The following is a 26,323-nucleotide window of genomic DNA, read 5'->3' as shown; positions in this document are numbered from 1 at the left end:
TGACCACTCCCCCATCCCCTCCACATGCTATAGAGAACACAATCTACTTTACTCAGTCTAGCAATTTAAATACGAATCTCATCTAGAAACACCCTCAACCCCAACCGGCACAGCCAGAGATGGCTCAGTCATGATGATGCATAGTCTTAACCAGTACGTTACCTTGGCCACACACACACGCACGCACGCACGCACGCACGCACGCACGCACACGCACGGGTGGGAAAAACGTATTTTCTTTAACCATCATTAGCAGCTGGAGTTTCCAAGGGTCAACATCATGCACCCTGTTGTTGTAGCTCAGGTTCTGAAACTGAGTTACTGTGCTGAACATCTATGAGGAAACCCTCTTGAATCCATACATGTGGAAAAGGAGGAGAGAGTAAATCTAAACCAGAAAAAGATGAGCTCTGAGCTGGGATACAACCTGACCACAGCCTCTGCTGGTCCAACCATGAACTCAAGAATAAAGTGACCCATTGTCACACCTGCTTTTGTCAGTCACTAGATGTGGGTATGACATAGAGGGTGACCTTAGATGAGGCATCCATGTGCAGCTTAGTGATCCCTGAGGAGGCACACACTGGTGACTCTGGACAGTGCTCCCATCCGTCCTTGGAGGGCTCTGTCGTGTTCTCCTGCATCCATATCAGAGTGCTGGTTTGAATCCCATGTCTTGCTCTTTCCAGACACATCTTTGATTCTTAATTTTGTTCTTATTTCTAAAGGTGAAGTCATTTTAATTACTTGAAGTTCTCATCAAAGTTTCTTACTGATTTTTTGATGCGGAGCAACCACATTTTGCCATTGTTCTTAACGCCATAAAGATACTGTTCTCTTCATAAGAAATATTTGTACAGATGCAGTACTTTCCAGTAAAAGATTACACAAACCCCATCAAAGAAACCACACCACTTTTTATGGTTTCAGTGAGGTTGCTTGGTAAAAGTGCATCTGAACTGATTCCTAAAGCATACTATCCTGCCACTCTGCACCTTCAGATTAAGGTAAAGATTATTGTCATCAGAACAAATTCCCTTTTTCTCAAATATTAGATAGTATGCAGAAACATGAGTTTATTAAATCATGTCCCGTTGATTTATTAGCTTTTTCTTCAGGTTCATGAGCATGTTATGAAGACTGTTCCTTTATTTGGGAACTGACTTCAAGACCTTCCAGGAAAGGAAACAAATCACTACCACTACCACCACCACCACCACCACCATCCCCATCCCCATCCCCATCATCACTAACATCATCACCATTATCACCACCATCACCACCACCACCAACAACAACAACCATTATCATTATCATACACCCTAAACCCCAAATCTTTGTCAACAGTTCCAGTGGAACCAATCTTTGTACCAATCTTCAGTCCTGCTCTGCAGACCACAAGTAACCAGTTCATTTAAGTTGTATTCTGTAAACTTGGGCATATGCCTCTCAAAATAAGTACAATCTAATTGGGAAATGGGTCTGGTGACAGAACTCTGCAGTCAGAATAATTAGCAGGTGGATATGTTTGGAAAGTAGGAGGGTCCATATGATTACAATCAGCAATTTACAGCCCAACACCATATGGTCTCTGGCCATACTGTTGTGCTGGGATCTGGGTCTTATTTCTAATTAGAGATACAAGAAGAGACACAGGAAGTGGTCTGTTAAAGAAAAATATGGAATCCAAACACTTTTGGCTTCTAGCTGAACCTTGTTGAAGGGCAAATTTGGCTCCATGAATCTCACATGACCAAACACTGACATCTTTGCCACAGTGGTTGTGAAGCAGAGATCTGATATGGCCCTAGCTGGGAGCCTTCTGCAAAGCTGTAAGTCAATGAGTTTAAACTAAGTTTAAAAGCATACCTTAAAACAAAAAGTTTACACACATTAGGGGGTGCCAAGGGCATTTTGAAGGTCTCTGTCTGAAGGGTGGAAAGGAAAAAAATGAAACATTTCCAATTTCTCTTTAAAGTCTTACTATAGCCAGATTCTTTGCCAAAGTATGATGAACATTCCTGTTTAAAACTGTTTTCTCTTATTATATATTGACAACTTAGAGTTATATATATTTGTGAAGCACAAAGAGATATTGTGAATTTTTTTTAATATGAAATGAACTAATGAGATTAACTTTCAGTAGCTGCTGCCTCAAATACTCATCTAATTTCTGTGGCGGAAACATTTGAAAATTAACCTATTACAATTCTGAAATGCCCCCTTATTAGCTGTACCTGCCACCCTGTGCAACTGTTCTCAAAAGAAAGCCCTTTTCTTGCTGTCAAGCTGACACTCAGAAGCTCTGGTTCCCTTTGGCCAGCATCTGCTCGCTCACTGACTGCAGGAGAAGGGAAGAATGTACTTATAAAGACAAAAGCTGACCAAGAGCCAGTTGCATGGAGAATTATCTTCTTTTAAAGTACGAAGATGACTTGGCTTAAACCTTATTCATTGCTTTTATGTTGTTTATTCTTCGAGTTGCTATTCGCAAATCTCTGAGTTGGCTTGATTTTCATCCAAAACTACAAAAGAATTTAAGTTATTGTGTTTACTTTACAGCCTACGGCAGGGCTGAGAGTCGTGGTAAAAAAAAAAATTTCTCCATCCTAGATAGAAATCTAATCTCTCCAAATAAGATCATCAAACCTTCTGAAAGACTAGCCTAACCCTAATGCCAGCACAAGCTTGAGTCATGAGCAGACTTGATAGAGGTTTCAATTTCAGATATCTTGCTTAGGAGCAAAGAAAAAAATAAGGGGAGTGTGAGAGAGACCAGCCAGTTGAATTACATTTTAATATTTCCTATCCATATTGAATACATTGAGTCTAAAAGCAGAACATAAAAATCCAGCTCAGCTGAAATATGAAGCACCATTTGTTATTATCAATGCTGTGTGTCATCATTACCAGCCTCATATTTCAAGAGGACAGCTGGCACTTCCAAGGTCAATGACAGTTTTATATAAAAAAGGCCCAAATAAAAGGACGACAGAGATCAAAGATTTGGGACAATCATAAAGAGAAAGACCACCATATGTTAGCTCATCCATTCCAAAAAAACAGACTTTTATTCTTGGTGCCTACGATGAAAGGATGGGGAGAGACTGAAAATGAGGATTTAATAACAGCCATAGAGATGGCATCCCACTCAAAATTAAGTTAAATATCCTACAGGAAATGTCACCAAAGAGATGTGAACACAGCTAATTGTTATTACCGAGTGTCTACTCCCTGACGGTGAATTCATTTTGAGAAGGCTTGGTGCTAATAGGAACTGGTTCAGTTATACAGCAGGACAGTAATGATGGCAGAAGGGCATGAAAACAAACCCGACTCCGCTAGGCAGTCGCAAGGCATCGACATGGACCCACGGTGCCAGGCTTCTGATAACCTTCGCGTATTTACAATAGCAGAGCCAGTGGGACAACACATTTCAATGCTTTTGAATTTTGAGAACAAAGCAGGCATCAAATTGTGGCTGGTGTGTGTCAAGGGGTCCCTATTAAAAAAAAAAAAAGTAGTAATTATCTAAATCGATGGTGTTCGGCCAGTTAATGCCACACCCACTCTAGTGATAATGACCTTGGCTGTGATTGAGGTAGGATGGCCAAGGCTTTTAGGGAGCACTGGGAAGAAGCACACTCCCCTAATTGTTTCTCATACCTTTAGCTTTCCACCACATATGGACCTTCATTTCAGAGCCATGAGTTGGAGCTGTTTGGAGAATGCTGTGGAAGGGAAAGAAGGACCAAGCAAGAAAAGGGGAGAACGTTGCCAGGATCAAAGACACACGCAGAGTAAGCAAAGCTTAGTGTCATGGATTTCTCTTTGGAACACACTCTGGTCTCTAATACCCGCTCCCCTCTCAGCTGCGTCAGTCTTTGTTCTGTGAACATTCTTCGCATTGTTATCAAATGATTTGCTCTGGTTTGCTAGGGAATGGGAGGGACCTGTATACACAGAAATCTGTTTCATTCTGAAAGAACAGGAAACTCATGGTTTCCCTGCCCATCTGAGTTCGCTCTGAATTGTAGATGCACACAGCGACAGTCCCGTGTACTCACGATGGACTCTGAATCCACAGCAGAAGTTAAGAGTAGCCTTCTGCTGTAGACTGGCTGGTTGTGTCTGCTCATAACTTATATGCTGAAATTCTAATTCTCAAGGTGACGGTATGAAGACCTGGCTCTGGGGAGGTGGTTAGGTCATGACGTTAGAACGGCCTCCTCATGTGGGAGATTTCTGCCTTTCAAAGTGAGACACTCAAGGGCTTAGTGAGCAATGTGCTTCTGTGAATACGGATTTGCAGAACCCTCCCAAAAAAAATAAGATTTCATTTATTAATTCAGTAGCCTGCATCTACAATCTCAGCACTCCTATATAGAGATGGGAGGTGGAGAGAAGACTTCCCTGAAGATCATAGGTTAGTTAGCTTATCATACATAGTGGGAGACAACCAGAGGAACTGTCTCAAAGCAGAATTCAAGGACTGATCCCTGAGGTTGTCCATTGACTCCCACACATACATCTACACTCACACAAGTGAACATAAGCACACACCACACACACACACACACACACACACACACACACACACACACACACACACACGTGTGTGTGTGTCCTGCATGTGCACACACATAAACAAATACACAAATAAAGATAATTTTAAAAAATAATTTCATAATTTTAATAGTTACATTGAAATTATTTGCCTTTTTGGCTATTGATATTTATACACAGTTAAATAAATCCTTGTCTTTCCAAACACCCATGAAGATCCTCTCCTATACTCATTCTTTAAAACGTTATCATGCTCTTCCAGAGGTCCTGAGCTCAATTCCCAGCAACCACATGGTGGCTCACAACCATCTGTAACGAGATCTGGTGCCCTCTTCTGCAGTCATACATGCTGTAAACCTAATAAATAAAATCTTTAAAACGTTATCATACTTTCAGTCATAGGTCTTCAACTTTGTGTGTGATGTGGAGACTCAATTCTTTGTCGCTCATGTGGTTAACCATACCATGTATTGAATATCCCGCCTCTGCCCACCAACCTACAGCAACACTTACTGTCTATTAAGCATCTATGTTCACTTGCAGCTGCCTGGAGTCTACTTCGTTCTGCTGGTCTATGTATCTTCCTACCTTCCCATAACCTTCTCATGTTTTGCTCTCCAATAGCACATCTTCCTTTGTTTCCCTCTGTGTATGTGTGATGGCTTTTCCCCTTTGTGTGTCATATGCATCTTATGTCAGCTCATAAACTTTCCCATATACACTCATATACAAATTCCTGTTGGGGTTTTATTGGAATCACGTGGACTCCACATGTCAACGTAAAGATGATTGAAGATTTAATGATACCAAGTTCTTTCAGGGTATGATTATGAGTAGTTATGCTACTCAAGGCTTCTTTAAGGCCCATTTTTAAAATGTTATGATTTTTTCCCCCTTAGGTGTATTTATAACTCTTAGTTGTGTTTATTCTAGATGTTTGAAAACTAAAATTTTATTCCTCATTTTGTTTTGTTTGCTTTCATTTTTGAGACAGCATTTCTCTGTGTAGCTCCGGCTGTCCTGGAACTTACTCTGTAGACTAGGCTGGCCTCAAACTCACAGAGATCTGCTTGCCTCTGTCTTCTGAGTACTGGGATTAAAGGCGTGTACCACCACTGCCTGACACTTATTCCTCATTCTTAATGCTAGTTCTTATTATGACTTACTTGTAAACTATAATTCAGTTTTCCTGTTCTACATAGAACAACTTTATTAGTAAATACCATTGATCCTAATAATTTATGGATAGATTGTTTATTACTTTCTATGTATCCTGAAATATTATTTTTGAAAATTACCACTTTGTAATTCTTTTAAAATTGTTATAATAGACCAGGTAGTGGTGGTGCATGCCTTTAATCCCAGCACTTGGGAGGCAGAGCCAGGCGGATCTCTATGAGCTTGAGATCAGCCTGGTCTACAGAGTGAGATCCAGGATAGGCAACAAAACTACACAGAGAAACCCTGTCTCTAAAAACCAAAAGAAAGTAAATAAATAAATAAGATAAAATAAAATTGTTATAATGAGAATCGTCATAGCAACATGGAGCAGTAGCAAGCCTCTTTGCCTTGTGCCTAATATCAAAGATGGATTTGTAATGATCTGATCTGGAGTATAACTAATGCAGTAGATATTTATAAATCCCTCATTTGACTAGCAGACTACCTTTGTTTTTCTATTTGAAATTTTCTATTATGAAAAGTTGCTAAATTTATTAAACACATTTTCTGTTCTTTGAGATGGTGACATAATGATTTTTAGATATTTCTTGGTTTTATTTGTTAATATTTAGGAATTCTGCATACATATTCATGATTTAAATCGGTTTATAATTTTTCTTAGCCTTTTATATTCCAGTATTAGGGTTTTACTGGCTTCATAAGCAAATTGGGAAGTATTCTCTGTTATGGTTTTTATAAGACTGAACTTTTTTCCCCTTATATGTTTGATACAACTTATTAATGAAATAATCTGGCCCTGATAGGTTTTACTTTTGTGGGAAATTTTTACTATAGGTTGAATTTATTTGATAGTGATAGAATAGTGGTCATTTCTCAACTCTTGTAGAGTCTGTTTTTGGTGAATTCCCTTTTTTACCTGAAATTTTATTAATTTTGGTACAGACTGCTCTATTAAATCCAATGAATTGTTTAGCTATCTCAGACTTCTCTATGCCTCTCGGCTTTTTATTCCTATTAGCAATTAATAGCATATTCTTCACTATTTTTGATGGCTTTATAATCAAATAATTCTTTCTGGAAAATAATGTTGACTTTGCTGTACCTCTCTGCCGTGTGCTTACTCATAACCTCATACACTCCATTTTAAAAATAATATGTATGCGTGTCTGTCTGTGGTTATGTGCACACATGAGTGCAGTGCCCACAGAGGCCAGAGGGGGGCATCGGAACCTCTGGAACGGGAGTTACACATGGTTATAAACCACCCTGCATGGGTGATGGGAACTGAACTCAGGTACTTTGCAGGATTACTGCAGGCTCCTAACCACTGAACCACCTCTTCAACCCCATTCTGCTGCGTAACCTATTCCTGCTTTCTCCCTTAGAGGGTACTTTTTTAAAATAAAACTTCTTCAGAGACTTTGCTCATTATGAATCTTCCTAATATGCCAACATAGATACAAATCTCTGTTTCAGTGCTGCTTTTTGCTATTTTTCACAGTTGTTGATACAAAATAATTTCATTATCACCTAGGTCAGGATATTTTCTAATTTCCATTATGATTTCCCCATTAATCACTATAGCTGCTCAGAAACGTTTTAAAACATACGGGTAGTTTCTGATTCTTGGTGTTCATTTCCATCTGGCTTGCAATGTGGTCAGAAAATGTATACTGTGCTATTTGAATTCTTTAAAACTTGGAAATTCAATAATCCAATTTATAAACTTTCCTAGCATATATTTAGCAGCTGTTGATGCTGTGTTCTAAATATGGCCATCTCCAAGGTCAAGTAGGATCCTCGTATTGTTCAGATTTATCTCTGTGCTCAACTCTTGTTTCTTTGCTGAATAAAAGAATAAAAGAAGAATGATACCAAGTTTCTACCATGAGTTTTATCTATATTTTCTGTTCAGATACTTCAGGTTTGACTCATGAATTTTAACATGCCATTATCATTTTATGCACATTTGAAATAGCTGTGCTTCTGCTATATTATCATCTTAATCCTAAGTAGCAATTCTTTGTTTGAATTCCATTCTGTCCCATATTATCTCATGATACCAGTTTTGGAGCAGGATATCTTTACAAACTCACTTTTAACCATTCAACAATCTTGTTTTGGTTATATTCCTAGCAAAATGCATGTAGCTTCAGAGTATTCTAGGCCTTTTTTGTCCATTTTTATATTTATTGATTTTTTTAAATATATATTTAAATCTTACTCTTTCTCTTGTTGTTAAGACATGGATGCACTCTTTAGCCCAGGCTGGCCTTGAACTCATAGCAATCCTCCTGCCTCACTCTCCCAAGTTGTAGGATTAAAGGCATGTACTACCATATTTGGCCGACCTTAATATTTCTTACAGTATCCTGCCTGCTTTTTCTCTCTGCATCATTTCATTTTACTTCATTTCTCTTCTATAATATCACAAACCTATTTACTATTTCTATTAATTTAGTTATTAACGCAAAGTTGGACCAGCGTAAGTACTTTCAAGTTTTAAAATATACATTTAATACTTTCTCCTTTGCTGTTAACCCAAAGGCATCAATTCTTTTGACCCCCATATAATTCTCATTTTCTCTTTTTTCACACACTATAATGCTATAGTTTTCTTCAACCCCCTTAAACATTATGCTGTTGTTTATAGAATTCAATAAGTAAATGCATCCTATGTTTAATAGTTTCTTGCTCTTCACTTATCTCTGTCTGTCAGACCTTCCTTCTGAAGTTATTCTTCAATCTAATACCTTTATGTAGGTTTCTTTGAGGATCTTCAGTACACACATGCTCTCTGATTCTTGTTTTATTTTTGACAAAATGTCTCTATTCTGCTTTTATTCCCAAAGACCATTTTATTATGGGTACAGTGTTATCTTTTTCAGTGATTACAACCCATTCTCCCATCATCTGACCTGATAGTATTCTTGAGTTTTTTGTAAATGTAACTGATGGTATATGATGGTAATCTCACCTTCTTTTTTTTTTTTTTGAGACAGGTTTTCTCTGTGAAACCACCATGGCTGTCATGGATCTCACTCTGTAGACCAGGCTGGCCTCAGACTCACAGAGATCTGCCTGCCTCTGCCTCCTAAGTGCTGAGATTAAAGGCATGCACCACTACTACCAGGCTAGATGGAATTTTTAAATATATCACTCTTGGGAATCACAGGAGCTCTAGGGAATGTTGGTTGCTGTTTTCTACCTCTACAAAACATGCAGATACTTTCTAACCCCATGTACCTTCTGAAGAGCCCTGTTACCCTATAGGATGTGTATTCCTGTGCAGGATGTACATATGGAGTTTGATCCTGAGCTAGAACCAACTGGAGGATAGGATACAGGGGTCCACCTTTATAGATATCTCTAGTGGTTGGAGTGGTTATTTTGGGGTCCTATCACTGGGCTTCATGACAGAGAAAGCCACCGCCTTTGTTTACTCACGAGGTAGAAAAGGGACCCAAACAGATTGTTCCTAACACGTGGGCACCTTTTAGCCTTTCCTTTGCATCTCCTGGGCAGCAGCAGAGGGCAAAGAGGTACTGGCCCAGGATGCTGCCAGGGTAATTACCAGCAAGCTTGCAAGACAAAGCCTGCTCAGGTGTTGGAGTAGAAAATGTGAAGGATTTTGCACCCCTTTCCTCAACTAAATCCTAGGTGACCAGGAAGGATCTAACTCACCCTGTGAACAATGTGCACAATTTAGTGGTTATAACCCCAAGATGTCAATAATTGCTCTTCTCTTTAAGATGGTAGGCTTGCATGATTTTTTAACTTTTTTCTTTTCCTTTCTTCATGTATAATTTCTAGATTTTTTTCTATAACAAATATACATTCATTGTATAATAATAAAAATGTTACTTTGGGCATTATACTTTTATTAACAATTAATTGTTATTTAACCTAAAATATTCCTCTAATTTTAACAATCACATTTTAATTTATTAGCAACTTCCTTTACTACTCAAAGATATAAATACATTTCTATTTATCTTTGTACATTCAAATTTCAAACCCCATCACTACATTTCATTGTGACTTTCAACCCACATGTTTTGCTATTATAAGTCTGGTACATTGGACCTGGTACATTGTATATGCTTAGGCACGAATTTTATCCCTGAGCTACATATATAACCTCAACTCACATTTTAATGTAATGTTCTGCTTTGAAGAATGAAAAGAAATAGAATACCCAAGATTAAATCAAATGTTGCACTTAATCTCTGAGTTAACATAAAATACCCCTTTCTAGACAAATGATAGGTCAAAAAGATCATTGTCTACCAGACATTCTAAGAAAAAAATTGAAATATGCACGTGTAAGCTTCTGTGATGGTGGACTCAGCCTCTGCTTTTCATAGAAAGAAACTCACTGGCATCCAACCAAAGAGCTTCTTAGATGAAGTTGAACAGATTCTTTGGTCAGTGAAGGAGACAAAGAACTTAGAAATGGTTCTTGTCCAGCCTTGTGTTTTTCCATTGTGTTCCTGGCTAGCTATGTGTTCTTTCCAGTTGGGTTTTTTTTTTTATTGTCCCAGTACATCAGGATCATTGGGCAGAGACTTTAAGTGAGATGAGAACTGCTGATTAAATATCTGTTGGACTTTCTATTCCAGTGTCCTAACTTAACCAAAGCAAAGTAGTTTTCAATGTCACAAAAAAAAGAAATGAATTTATTAGGCTTTATCTCTGTGTCCTATTCTGTGTCACACACTATGGAATTAGAGACAGGAGATGAACTTTGAGCTATGTTGAATCTGAGCATGTTCTTATTGGTCTTTCTGGTGCTTTGAATGTAACTGGCCCTCATAAACTCATAGGGAGTGGCACTATTAGGAGGTGTGCCTTTGTTGGAGGAAGTATGTCACTGTTGGGGTGGGCTTTGAAGTTGCATATATACTTCAGCCACACCCAGTGTTTCAGTTCACTTCCTGTTGCCTGTGGAGCAAGATGTAGGCCTCTCAGCTCCTTCTCTGGCATCATGTCTGCCAGCACACCACCATGTCCTGTCATGATGATAACAGGGTAAACCTCTGAACTATAATATATCCCAATTAAATGTTTTCCTTCATAAGAGTTGCTGTGGTCATGATGTCTTTCTCTCTCTCTCTCTCTCTCTCTCTCTCTCTCTCTCTCTCTCTCTCTCTCTGCATTGATGCTTTGCCTGCATGTATGTCTATGTGAGGGCGTCAGATCTTGGAGTTATGGACAGTTGTTAGCTGCCATGTGGGTGCTGGGAATTGAACCCAGGTCCTCTGGAAGAGCAGTCAGTGCTCTTAGCCTCTGAGCCATCTCTCCAGCCCATGATGCCTCTTCACAGCAATAGAAACCCTAACTCAGACAGTGTGGCAAACTATGATCCCACTTGGACCTTCCTTATCTATGTTCCAAGTATCCCAAAGAAGGAATGACTAAGTTCAACTGATAACATTTTTACATATTGAACAACAGAAGGTAAGATATGAAGGAAAGTATCCAGCGCCAAATAGGGAAGCAGATAATTGACAGCTGGGGTAAGTAAGAATAGCGAATCACCAAGATGGGAGAAGTTACCAGAGACTGAAGAAATCTGATGAACTTTGGAAGCTGAATGGATGTGGGTAGACAAACAGAGGACTTCCTATGTATGTAGTCCCTAGGAGTTAGCATAGAACAGGCAGTCCACACACAGGATAACCAGGTCTGACATCTGTGGAGACCCACTGCAGTAAGCCAGGTTCAAACAACTTAAATATTCGTATATGGAATGTGGTGATATAAGAATATTTGTCAACTCTACATGGGAACAAGTAATTGAACTAAAGTGAGTGTTTTCATATGAACTATTGTTTATTTACTCCATGGCTAAATCTTACAAATAGTATAAAGGATCATAATACATACATATAAATATTTAATGTGCATGCTGACTTTTGTAAGTAGCAATTATATTGGTTGCTGATAAAAGAAACAGAAAATGTGGATTAAGCAGCAGAAGTTTTCTTCTTATATTGAAAGTAGTTGATAGTCAGCCAGTCCCAGCCAGGTGGTGATGGCATACACCTTTAGTCCTAGCACTTGGCAGGGAGGCACAGGCAGGTGAATCTCTGAGTTCACGGCCATCCTGGTCTACAGAATGAGTTCCAGGACAATCAGACCTTCACAGAAAAACCCTGTCCCAAGTAAACCAAAACCAAAAAAATCCATGGCACCAGATGTCCACACTTCTTGCATCTCTCTGTTCATTGGCCTCTTGATCATCTTATGGTTGCGGAATGACCAGCATAGCTCCAGCCATCACATTTATGGTTTAGGTGAGAGGAGGAAGAAGCAGCTGAAATGTAGAGGGCACATCTCCTATCTGTGATTTCTAAACTACGCTCTCACTCTCTCAAAGGAAGGATGGGAGGTTTATTTTTAGCTGAGCATTTTCTGGCCCTGACAATACAAGGATTTTGTTATTACAGAAATGGGTGAGAGTAGATGTGGACTAGCAGACTAGCAGTGTCTAATCTGAGTGCTATTTTATATTTGAGGGAACTGACCCTCTGAAGCACTGAGCAAAGTACCTCAAGTTATAGGACTATGTCCTAAGCACTGTTTTTTCCACCACTCTGTATAGGGCTTGAGCCTCAAATTCTGTTTCTCTGACATCAATTTTGCTAACTGACTACCCAATATGTTCTCAACCATCTCTGTAATAACAGAATCCTTGTATTGTCAGGGCTAGAAAATGCTCAGCTAAAAATAAATGTCTCATCCTTCCTTTGAGGTGGTAGTGAGACCATGGTTTAGAAATCACAGTTAGGAAGAATTTCTTCTTTTGAAAGTCCAACTATAATTCTCTTCTCAGGGAGATGCTTCCCTAAGACCCTTCAGTGAAGAGTACTAGGAATCGGGACTGAACACAGTCCTACAAGCATGTACTGGGATGAGGCTTTCTAAGGTGGATGTTTCCTAGGGTAGAGCTTATGCAAGTTTGACAGTTAAAGCTCCTATACTAGTGGTTCTCAACCTGTGGATTATGGCTCCTTTGGGGGTTGAATGACCCTCTCACAGGAGTTGCCTAAGACCATTTACATATCAGGTAATTACATTATGATTTGTACTGGTAGCAAATTTCATTTATGAAGTAGCAATGAAATAATTTTATGGTTGGGGGTTACCATGACATGAGGAGCAGTATTAAAGGGTTGCAGTATTAGGAAGGATGAGAACCACTGTTCATGACTGCTATCATATGTATCTCATTGCAGGATCTAGTAGCCTTTATCTTCTCCAGTCTACCACTCATCCACTTACATTTCTTTCCAAGCTTCCATATTTCTACCTAGGTCTGACATACCAGTTACTAACTGCATTCTCAAGAGAAATAATAACCAAACATAGCAGTGTGTTACCTAGCCTATGCCTTTAAGATATACAGTAGTTTTTAAACATTCGACCAGGCAGGTATTCTTGTGCTGTTTTTTTTTTTGTTGTTTTTTGTTTTTTTTTTTTGTTTTTTTTGGTTTTTCAAGACAGTGTTTCTCTGTGCAGCTTTGCGCCTTTCCTGGGACTCACTTGGTAGCCCAGGCTGGCCTCGAACTCACAGAGATCTGCCTGGCTCTGCCTCCCGAGTGCTGGGATTAAAGGCGTGTGCCACCACTGCCCGGCCTCTTGTGCTGTTTTGAAACACAGGTGTAGACATGTTTTATCTTAAGTAGTAGTATTCCAGTTGGAGAAAATGAAATGCTTGAGTGTCAGCTAGAGTGAAGGCAGAATACAAGTGTTCCTCAAGTGAAGGACAAGCCATGGATGCCCAAAGTGTTGAAAGGAGGGAAAGGCAGCTTTTGGCAAGGAGCTCATGAAACACATGAGAATTTACTCATTTACTGCCGAGTTAGAAATGTTGATCCACTTCCTGGGGTCTTAGTAGAGTTAAGAGGAGATGGACAGTTTCTTCGGGAGCGGAAGAGGCAAGATGAAAGACCATTGACCATGCTGAAGAGTTGATGGTGCAGGGCCTGCCTGACAGTTGATTAGTGCAAGATAAGAAGGAAGAGGGATGTTACTAGAAGGCCTGGCACCAGATGGTAGAAAGACTTAAATGCCAGACTGAAGAACATAGACCTGTTTGACACCTGGATTTGCATATAGGATGTAGAGTAGCATTGATGAAAGTACTGCTTTAATGGAACTAGATTCGAGTATGTCTAACCTTTGTCCAATACAATCTATTTTCCATAACCGTGGCTCTTCCTCTGATGTGTATTGACATGGCTCAGGCTCTGGGTCTTCCCTCCCTCCTGTAGCCTTTTGAGAGCTAGAGAGAGAGAGAGAGAGAGAGAGAGAGAGAGAGAGAGAGAGAGAGAGAGAGAGAGAGAGAAAACGGGTCTGACATCATTCTGCTTACAAGCTGACTTTTACTAATTCTGCCTAAAAGTGTAGTGAGAAAAAAACACATATGAAACCTCTATGTTGTGGCTTTTGATTGTTGAATGACTATCTAGAAAGACAATCCAGAGATGACCAGACATGTTATAGGTGTGAGTCATATACACACTGGGAATCAAGGGATGTGTGGCCATTTTCAGCTGTGTCTGATTTCCTTGCAGGTGAAGCAGCTTGAAATGTCTGCAGTGGTCTTGATTCTGTGGAGCCCCATGAAGAGAATTAGGTGAGGAAATGAACAGCAGATTGTCCTCTCAATAGTCAAGTCTTTCAAGCATGGACTTGGTGTCTTGTTCAGAGTCACTCAGATAGGTGAGGTTTTCAAGTGATATAGCCTAACCCAAACTGGCTCAAAACAAGCAGGAGCTGAACAGTTAATACACAGAAAACAGAACTTATTAGCTCACAAAAAAAAATCCCAAGAAAACAAACTCAAAGGATCATATTGGTTTCCACATGGATCAGAGGGATGCCTTCAGGATACTGCCTCTCTCCATCTCTCAAATTTGTTCATACCATGTTGTGTTATCTCTTACACTCTCATAGCTGGGAAGATGGCTGGTGGCAGCTTCATGTTTTGATGCGTAAGCCCAGAGTGAACACATGGCTCATCTCAAGGTCACAACCCAGCCTCCTCTACTGGAGAGCAGGTCTGAAGGGGTGCTTGACTCCAAATCTGTGTAGAATACTTCTCCATGGAGCTATCGGTTAAGCTAGAGCCACTCAAAGCCATGACATCTGACCAGAGGAATGGATACTGGGTGGGGATGAGTGTGGCATACACCTACAATATCACCCTCCAAGATGCTCATCTCTTAGTGATGCATTGCACCATTGTTCCCATCTTCCTCAGCTTCCCAGCACCACTATCATGATATTTGTAGGAAGAAAACATATATAGCTTCTAATATCCTCTAGCAGATCTTGGACTACTCTTTCACTGTAGGCTGATTTGGGGAGGATTATGAATAGTTAGCCTTTATGGAGTATCAGTTCCATGCTGAGGAATTTAATATCAATTCTAATAATTCATTTTCATAACAGCCCTTTGAAATAGACATAGTCTCATTGTGGATAAAGAAACTCCAAGTAAGTTAAGTGTCTCCCGCAGGATGATGACTTGAACTTCCAGCTCCTTAGCTTGCTCCTTGGTGAAATAAGGGCTATTAGGAAAGTGCATTATTTCATAGTGAAGTTTAAGCATGGCTAAAATCGAAAGCAAATCACAGTGCATGTGTTTGCTTTCTTAGAAATAAGTAAAATAATGACATATTCCATAATTTCTGTTTTATGAAAGAAGCTGGTAGAACCAACTGTCAGGTTGGCATGGAGATGTCATGAAATGATGCAAGAATATCATTGTGACTGAAGCCCAGCAAGTGATAACTGCAGAAAAACCATTAGTTGTTATGGTGGAGAGGGTAGGTACACTGTATTACAGATAATTGCAAAATAGCCATTATTTGTCATGGTGGGGAGGGTGGGTACACTCTACAGACAAGTACATCTGACAGCTTCTCCTTTGGGGGTTTTGTTTGTTTGTTTGTTTGTTTGTTTGTTTAGGAGATGGAGATGCACCTGAGTTTCACTGCCTTTCAGAGTGTTGTTTTAGGCTTGTGACAGCACAGTGACTTTCTTTTCTCCTGTTCCCAAATTTTATATTTGCTTCCCTAGCAACATGGATCCTCAAATCTACGTGACCAGAATCATCGACACTGGCTTTTCCTTTCCTTTAAGCACACGGTGAAGTTGTAAATGACCACTTTTGTGTTACGTAGATACAGCACACAGCACATACTGGCCTTTCTCATTCTTCACAATTGATAGAAATGGTTTTTACAAATAGATCCACTCCAAACCCTCAGCATCATCTCTTTATAACAAAAATGCATCGCAGTGGGTAATTTCACATCTTAAGGGTTTTTGGGGTTGAAATTTATCTTTGCTTAGAATAGCTGCTATGGTTTCTTCTATGAAGACACCAGGTCTGATTGAATTCAGATGTAAGCTTAAATTGGCACACTATCAAACTAAGCCAGGTTTTATTGATTTCTGAGACAAATTTCTATATTTTTTCTTCCTATTTCAAAGCATAACTTTGAAAGTCATCATATTCTAGAGAAGATAAGGTATTCATGAAAAGACATTGTTTTTATTTTCAAGACATTCCAAAATATCTGTCTATAGATCTGAAATCAAAATAGGCAATATCTTGACTGATTTTTTTTTACTAAAAATTCACAGCTCTACATATTATTCTTCTATTCATCATCTTTCCTCTCATCTTTCAGAACGTCTATAAAATGATGGGTTATTATTTCCGCTACTTCAGTTAGTGTTTATGCCAGCAGGGGGGAAATTATTTTATTATTTTTAGAGAATAGGAGCTATTTCTTGAACCAGGAAATTGAACCTGCTATTAAAAAAAATAAAGCAAAGACCTGGTTCTCATCAATCGCTTCTTGATTTCCTCTGGGATGCCTTCCCCCTTCCTAAAACTACCCCTGCTACACACACACACACACACACACACACACACACACACACACACACACACAGATAGAGGGGGGGCTTTTCATCACACACCATTGAAATCTCATGTGCATCCCATGTTACTTTGATGCCTGCCTCCATCTTCCTTTCAGACCAGATGCTCACTGGGGATGGGGACTGTGGCCATTTTGTTGCTACACAACCATCATCTAGAGCACCAAATCTGAAAGTATCTTAGATATCAAAAAGCAGCCTAACTTGGATGCACTCCTGGGGCTCTGGGGATAACTGTGCATTCAGTTTCATAACCACCTTTACCCACTGGGTAGGAAGGTGCATCCCCAAAGCAGCTTTTAGTTCCTTGGTGCTGCACCTGCAAAGTTGCACACACCACTTTGGGCAATAATCTGCCCAAGACACTTACAGGCACATATTTACTTAATACTAAGCTGGGCTAGAGAAAAAAAAAACCCAATCTGAAATTGCTTCCTCAGCTGAAAGCTCTGTGCTAACAATACAGTTTAATTTCTGCAGCTGTAGTTCTCAAGTCAATAGGCTGCAGAGTGGGTGGCGGAATTTCAGTTTTGGGTTTTGAATACTAAGCAGGTCAGAAGGTGCATTATTTAAGATTGGATTTACTGGATTTTTTAAAAAAATGCTTTTGGAAAATCAGCCCCATGCTTTATAATATTTTAATAATAATGCAAATCTTCAGAATTAAAAGAAAATAATGTCTGATCATGGATCATCATATTTATTCCATGAATATCAGAGGTTTTGAGAATTTACCACTTCAAAAGAAGAGTTATAAAGCCATATGTGGCTCTTTAGGTCTGCAATCCCAGCACTAGGGAGGTGGAGGCAGGACAATCAAAAGTTCAAAGCTAGCCTCAGCTACTGGGTTTGGAAGAGCATGAAAAGGAGAAGGAAGGAAGGAGAAAGAAGGGAAAGATAAATAAGAAAAACAGATTTTGTTTGAAGAGTAAATGTCATCATGAAACCTCATTTTTAAGCTAAAAAATCAATATAATTAATTAATTAATTAATCATTTTTAAGTTAGCCTCATTACTTAGTTGAGTGGAAGGTCAGCATGGGCTACATGAAATTCCATCTCAAATAAATAAATAAAATGTACAAATAAATATATGAAATTTACAAACGAATAAGTATATACAATTTATAAATGACAGATATTCATTTCCCTTGGATAATTGGGTAAATGTAATAGGATATTGTTCTTACATTTCCTCTGTGCTTTGTTTTGGAAATGAAGTATTGTAGCAGGCCCTTTGAGTAGTCAGTAAATTGTGCTAATGTTCAACAGGTTTGCCTTTTGTCAGTATTTATTATGGATTCAGAGCATATGCATGGTAAGTACTGGCCATGCTTTTGCTATAAAAGCCTTTCACATAGATGTTGTTTCCACACCCATGATGTCTTGCCTCATCTTATAGCTACTTATGCTGAAAGTTTGTGGTTCAACAGTAATAAATCATGAATGTTTTTTATAACTAAGAAGCTGAACTTGACAAATAAATTTAGGATGGAAGTAAATTACTATATCCTTAGGAGAAAAGAGAATTATCTTAAATTTCTCCAAGGTTCTCAATACATTGCATACTCTTAAATCAAATGGTGGGTTCGAGGCTCCCGGCTATCCTGGATGGTGACAGATTCAGAGAAAGAGAAAACTGTACCTACCAAGATTTCCGATAGCTGGGTTGTCTATGTGAAGGTCTTCAGGTGTTCTGAAACAGCAGGTAAGAATTCTCAGTGTTTCTGGAGGACGCTAAAATGAAGATGGTTGGTATTTAGAAGGGAACTATGACGAAGGCAACAGAGGGTGAAAATGTGGAGCAAAGGAGATCAGGACCACGGACAGTTCCAGTGCCCTGCCTCTCCCTGTGTTTGTTAATTGCTGACTTAGTGTGGAACCATCTCATTCCCAAACTTTCCTTCTTATTGAGCTGTGAGGTTTAAGTGGAATAGGTTTGATGATTGATGCTCTTTCCTTAATTGAAGAGCATGCAATATGGAAATAATTTCATCTTTCAGATTCATAGTAAAAGTTATGGATTTGGTCCGACTGCAGCTTCAATGCTATGAAGAAAATATTGTGTCTGCTCTAGTAGGTGGAGACTGTAGACCAGTGGTTCTCAACCATCCTAATGCTATGACCCTTTAATACAGTTCCTCATGTTGTGGTGAACCCCAACCATAAGATAATTTATTGCTACCTCATAACTGTAATTTTGCTACTGTTATGAATCACAATGTAAATATCTGATATTCAGGATAGTCTTGGGCAACCCCTGTGAAAGGGTCATTTGATCCCTTCCCCCAAAGGAGTAGTGAGCCCGTAGGTTGAGAAGCACTGCTGTAGAGCATCCTCACACTTGTATTTTCCTGTCATGTATTTTCTCCACACAAAGGAAGAGAGCAGTGCTGGAATAGTCTAAGACTATGGAGAAAAGGCTGTGTCTCGTCCATTTTGTGGAAGATCCTGAAGCTATCCAGCCAAGCACTTATTTTTCTTTCACTGACAGAAAGTAAAACCACACGTTTTCTCTTTGTAATAATTTCGTGTAATTAAGCTCTGGGTTTTCAGATGTGACGAATACTAATAAATTCATGGGATCTTCTAGGAATAAACCACAGCTGTTCAAGTCATGAATTTATTTTTCAGTGTTTTAATACAATATTCCTTTCAAAAGCAATTTTATTCTGTAGATGGTCCAAATGACCTTCTGGATTTTTATCTTCTCTCATCTCTTACTTTTTCTTGGTGTGTGATCAAAAATACTTGTGAGCCTTAGCCAATGACACTCCTTGTCACATGTCACTTATTCTCATGCCTGTATTTCAGACTCACCATATAATTTGATCTCCACACTCTGTGCTAAATTCAGTGATGCTAATTGATGTTTTAGTCAATTATATAAGCTCCTGTTCTTTTCCTGAGCTTATTAATTAAGCTATAATCTTGGTTCATGAAATAGTCAATAAATTAATTTCTAATTTAAAATAAGGCTGAAAACCGGGAAAGGGTCAGGTATTATATTTGACATGAACCCCTAAACACATACCTCCTGCCCCCCCCCCATTCAATGAAACAGGCCATACTTACACTAAGGTGACTAACTCACAACGATTATATACCTCTCTGTCCTCTAAAATGTAGCGAATGGCAATGGATTAAGCTAAAATTTATGAATGTTTGCACTCTGACATTTCATTTAAATTTCCTTAAACCATTTACCTCTTTGTTCATCAAAGGTCAATACTAATACTAATTAACACAATACTAATTTAAAAGACACCAGCCTGAAAAACAAGAATGAAGGAAGGGGAAGGGAGACAGGAAGTGAAGAAGTGGCTGCCAGGACACTTCAAATCAAGGTCACTGTGTGGCTTTTGTCACAGTTAATGTAACCTAGGTGAGTTTGCCTTGCAGGGTCATGTTTAGGACCATCACTTACACTGTGCTTTGACAAGTTCATAACATCAGAAAGGCCCCCAACAATGTAGCATCTTGCTTCATCGCTCTCATCAAACCTCTCCCTCCCGGTGTGAACACATTGGTACCTTGGTTCCTCTGACCTCACCAGACAGATACAGCTCCAGTGGGTGTGTCAGAAATATAAGGTTTGTTCTCCCACCAAGGTGTCACTAGGCTTTCAAGAACGTAGAAACACGGCCTGGCGGTGGTGGCACACGCCTTTAATCCCAGCACATGGTGCTGTGGGATGCTCTGTATGGCAAATGCATTGCTCTGATTGGTTGGTAAATAGAACACTGATTGGCCAGTAGTCAGGCAGGAGGAAGTATAGGCGGGACAAGGAGGAGAATAAAGCTGGGAAGTGGAAGGCTGAGTCAGAGACACTGCCAGCCGCCACGATGAGAAACAGCATGTGAAGATGCCAGTAAGCCACGAGCCACGTGGCAAGGTATAGATTTATGGAAATGGATTAATTTAAGCTGTAAGAACAGTTAGCAAGAGGCCTGGTATGGCCATACAGTTTGTAACCAATATAAGTCTCTGTGTTTACTTGGTTGGGTCTGAGTGGCTGTGGGACTGGTGGGTGACAGAGATTTGTCCTGACTGTGGGCCAGGCAGGAAAACTCTAGCTACAACATGGGACACAGAGCCAGGCAGAGCTCTGTGAGTTCGAGGTCAGCCTGGTCTACAGAATGAGATCCAGGAGAGGCACCAAAACTACACAGAGAAACCCTGTCAGGAAAAATTAAATGCAGAAACACTATTTTAATACATTTTACTCAAAAACTCATTTCCTGCCATCTTTGGGTGACTTTCATTCAGGGACATTCCAGATGAGAAAAAAATTGAATTGATCACCAGGAAAAAGAATGTCAAAACAATAAACAGAATGGCTCACTATTCAGAAAGTAATACACAAAATATCAGCATCAAAGATCCTGGGAACAGAAGAGGCTTTCCATAGACGAAATCCATCCATACCTTGTCAGTTCGAAGATGAAAATAATTTTTAAAATCCTGTGTCTCCTACTCAGAAGGAATCTGGGTCACAACAACACTTGTCTAAACCATCTGGGATCTTCCGTAGCCTCTTTCTTCTTCCTCTTCTCTTGGTATTTTGTAGCCAGCACTCTTAGTCCAAGGAGATTTAAACGACAGCATTACATCTCGACCCTTGAGAGGCAACCAAGGGGCAAACACTCCTAACTTTCACAAACCACATCAGATGATATTTGTTATTTGTTTAGAAGGTTATGTACCAATTGCTTTCTGCTATAGTAAGCAAGGTAGCCAGTTCTTGGCCTCGGGCATTTATAATTTAAAACCATTAATAAAGATAAACATGATGAACCATGTGTCAACAAGTGAGGAACTGCATAATAAATCTAGAGCTGGAAGCTAGAGATGGGCTTCCAAAGAAAGCCATATCTATCATTTCAGAATGAAAGAAAATGCTACCCCTTTTTTTTTTTTAGAAGGGTGGGAAGATGGATTGTGAGTACAGGGAGCCTTCTAAGGGATGCTTTTAAGCAAAGGCATGAAACTGCACATTATGGTTACCTGTGCTTCTCATCCTCCCCTTTTTCTGGGGCCCTTCATCTGCTAATACCTCAGACATAAATTGACTTCATTTCTCTATTACTTTCTATCCTGATTGAATCAACACAGCAATTTATATCTTAGGGGTTCATTTTATTCATCAAAATGTTCTCTTTAAAAAGGTATGTATCCTTTAAGTTTCAGAGGTCTTTTGGGACATGGAAGACCTCACTTCTGCTCATCGAAATTTTAATGTCCATAAATATACATGAGATGGGGGAATGTATGAGGAATAAACATCTGCCTTCCTGGACCATGAAGATTGTGGCACATAGACATATCTTTGCTTGTAAGATCATTTTTTTAAAAGTTGTGTGGTGAGGGCTTTTCTCGATGTTTTATGGGTGTCTGAGTAAACTTGACAGTGTGGTATTACCAGTGATCATGGTGGTGGCGATGATAATAATCATCCTCATTGCTTAGAGCATCCACAGGTAAAGAACTCTGAAGTTCACTTTCTTTCAGAAATGCATGGCATGCAAAGACTTCATCTAAGCACATAGAACTGCACCTGAATGAAGAAATACCAGAAACCTCTTAAGGAGACTGGATGAGAACCTTGACAACACTTCAGCAATGTTTTTTTTTAAGTATGAATAATAACAAAGGGAAGAGACATCCTAGTAACCTGGTTAGAAAAAGTTGGGTTTTATTGAGCCTCTACTTCTCTATCTGCAGAATGGGAATAGCAAAGCCCAGTACACAGGGTTTGGTGGGACTAAGAAGCTGAACTCTGAGCAATGGAACAGTGGTTCTCAACCTTCCTAATGCTGTGACCCTTTAATACAGTTCCTCATGCTGGGTGACCCCCAAACCATAACATTACTTTCATTGCTACTTTATAACTATAATTTTGCTATTACTATGCATCATTATGTAAGTATCTGTGTTTTCTCATGGTCTTAGGTGACCCCTGTGAAAGGGTCATTCCACCTCCCCAAAAGAGTCATAACCCACAGGTTGAGAACCTTTGTTGTAGAGTTTCTTGCCCTGTCCTTTCATGAAAACAAGCAATCAAACCCCTTTAATCCTGATGCAATGTACACAATGAAACCAATGGTGACCATTGGGAGACGACCCATACATACTACGTGCCAAGGGATTTGAACTATCACAGTCATATCACATAACATATCACAGTCAACCACCATTTTGAAACTTACATTAAACACAAGAAATTTGAGAAGAGAATTCACAGAAACTCCTCAAAATATTACGGAAGTAGCACCTGCTTCCCATCTTTTCTGTGGGTACGTCTTCTACCAAGTTGGATTTGCCTAGTTTCCAATAAAATCCTTTAAATTTTTAAGAGTTTCCACAACAATTATACAGAATGGGACACAGACCACTTTAATTCTTACATATGCACACACGTTTACAGCATAATTTACCTGCTCATATGCTCCTATTATGCCTCTCCATGAATTCATCATGCCTAGTTCTCTGCTGATCTTGATTGTCAATTTGATTGGATCTGGAGTCCACTAAGAAACTTGTTTCTGTGCTGGTTGATGAGAATAGTTCCAGGAAAGGTTAACTAAGAGGGAAGACCTTGCCCAGTGTAGACAGCCCTTTTCAGTGGTAGACACAGAAAGATCCTAGAAAAAAAAGCGATGTTAGCTTGCTTGCCTGCCTTTGCTTCTTGTTGGTGAGTGCATCTGCCCATTGAGGTGGTGGTGGTGGTGGTGTTGCTGCTGCTGCTGCTGCTGCTGCTGCTGCTGCTGCTGCTGCTGCTACCACTACCACCATCAGAACTCAGCTTCTCTAGCCTCCCAACATAGACTGAACATACATGGCTCTGCAGAAACTAAGCCTTCAATGTCAGATTGAGAATGCTGGGGCATCCAGCCTTCTAGACCTAGCCACTACTATGTCCCCACCTTCTCTCTCCATCATGTGGACAGCTGTTAGTGGACTTCTCATCCCATGTAAACCAATTTAAGAAATTCTTTTTGTTAATACATATTCTCTCTCATGTACAAATTCTAACTTTTTTTGTTTTTTGTTTAAGACAGGGTTTCTCTGTGTAGTTTTGGCACCCATCCTAGATCTTGCTCTGTAGCCCAGGCTAGCCTCAAACTCACAGAGATCCGCCTGTCTCTGCCTCCCGAGTGCTGGGATTAAAGGCGTGCGCCACCGCCACTACCCAGTGCAAATCCTAACTTGTAATGTTTGACATACTTAAATAATGGTTGGTGAGACTGGATATTGGTAGGAGTCCACGAGGAAGGAACAGGAAGTACTGAGAAGCAGGGAGGCAATAGGTCACATGTGAGCTGCTGTGGACAGGAGGCTCTTGGGGTAAGAGTGTGCAAAGTGAGAGAACAGGGAAGAAGTGGCGGAAGGAAACATGGCAAACATATTCGTTTGAAAATGCTACCATGGGGCAATTCTTTATGAACTAATAAGAAATTAAAAATAACTAAAGTAAATTCCTCTCAAGAAAAACTCTCCATGTCTAGACATAAGTCACGAAAGCCAGCATTTTTTAATATAATCTAGAGAATATTTTTAAACATAACTCTTTATTGATTCTTTGGGAATTTCACATCATGCACCCCAATCCTGTTCACCTCCCAGTCCCTCCATATCCATCCCTCACCCCTGCAACATGCCTCCCCCCCCCAAATTAAAAAAAAAAAAACAAGCAAAAACCAGTCCACCTGACTCTCCTCCATCTTCCCAACACCTCTTCATTCATCTTAGTGGCATCAGGAGCTATGGTGTGTCATGTACCCTTTTCTCCAATCAGCCCCCAAGCAAAATATTCATTGTAGTGAGTCATTGGTCTGGTTCAAGGCCTCTGGTTTCTGATATACCAATATCACTGGACCCTCACTGAGACTCCTCTCAGATATCCTGCTGTTTCCCCAAGTCATGGGAATCCTATGGTGATCGTTCCACAGAACCAGTCCCTTCACATACCCCAGCAGGTCAGAGATAGGGTAGACATTTGTGTGGGCCAACCCAAGGCCCAGGATGTGGGTCTGGATGGTAGCTAAACTGACTGGTCCACGCCCCTGGGACTGCCCTCTCAGGTGAGGGCCAGAGCCAGCTCTCCTAGCCTCATGCCATGGGGCCAGCTTTCCCATGCCAGTGGTGAGGTGTGGGGGCATCTCTCTGGAGTGCAGAGGGGCTGCTCTCCCGTGGGAGTGGGGCCAGCTCTCCTGCTGCATTGTCTAGTGAGGGGCAGGGGCAGGCATCCCAAGGCCAGGGAGGGGCAGGGCCGTCTCAGCATGATCTTCAGAGTTCAACATGTATGGTTCCTATTGTCCCATGTGGTAACATGGGCCATGGACAGCAGAGGAGGTGCTGGCAAACGTTTCATGTAACAAATTGCCTAACAAGATACAGGCTGAGTCAGGGTTTCCCACACGTGAGAAAAGTGGAAGGTTTTCTGCTCAGACTCTGCTTATGATGTCTCTCTTGGTCTTCCCATTTGATTTCCAGGACCTTTAACAAATGAATACCATGCATTGCCTCCATGAAACCTACAGTCATCCTGGGAAGTCTAAGTAAGATATTCCCCTGACTTCGACCAGAATTGTACTCAATGTTAGCCTGAAGGCATTTGGTCATGAAGCAATTGCCCATCTGTAATCTGTGGTTGGATTTTCATGAGCTGGTCCTTCTGTTACTAGCCTTTGCTCGTAAGTTATTGCTCATTTTCTTCGTGAATACTTAACACTACAAATTCTTGGGAGAGACCCTGAGAGAGACATAACACTTCATCAAAACTAAATGTGGCATACAAGTGACCAAGAACACTAGCCAGGAACTGTTATTATGTGAATACCAGCTTCTCGGAACTATAGGTGTTGATTCAGATAGCATATGACTGCTGTAAGGAAGAACTGGATCTTTCCCCTTTGGCCATGGCCACCATGACTCTAGTGATTCAACTGGCATTTACAGCACTGTGCCTTTGGGACACACTGAGCTTTTAGTCTGTAAACTCCCGTACCTCCCACCCCATACACAGTAGTTAAATCAACTCTCCCACAGCCACTAATCCTATACTTTAATGCTATAGATTTTTCTCAAATTCATTTTGTCATAATAGTTTTGAGCACTTTTCTCAGCTCCCTTGTGCTTGATGGCTTCATGAGGCAGAAGAATTGCCACTCATTGATTGAGTCCTCTTCAGAATATTTTACCTCAGGACATTGACATCTGGCTAAATTAGGACATTTCTGAACCTCCTGCGACACGAATATGCTTTAGCCGCCTTGCAATCAGTTCCTAGGAATGGAGTGGGGAGAGGAAGGGAGATGGAGGATAAGAGCTAAGAATACAGCTCCAGCCGAGGAGTGATTTCTTCACACTGGAATCAAGAAATGTATCATAAATATGAAAAACCCAGCTGTGGCTGGCATCGGGAGTGACTCAGCCCTTCATCCTGGCAGTCTTTTCACGTTGTCAGCGTGAATTGGACCTGAAAGCTTTGGGTTCTGATTTCCATTTAGCCCCACCAGCAAGAAAATTCAGCCTGGAGCAAGCAGCATGCTGATTTTGTTAATTCCCTCAAATGTGGCCCTTCTTTAAATCACCGCTGATTAAACATT

Source organism: Peromyscus californicus, unplaced genomic scaffold (assembly GCF_007827085.1).
Source record: "Peromyscus californicus insignis strain IS unplaced genomic scaffold, ASM782708v3 Scaffold_24__1_contigs__length_46423439, whole genome shotgun sequence".
Classification (NCBI taxonomy): Eukaryota; Metazoa; Chordata; class Mammalia; order Rodentia; family Cricetidae; genus Peromyscus; species Peromyscus californicus.
This window is presented reverse-complemented; position numbering follows the sequence as displayed.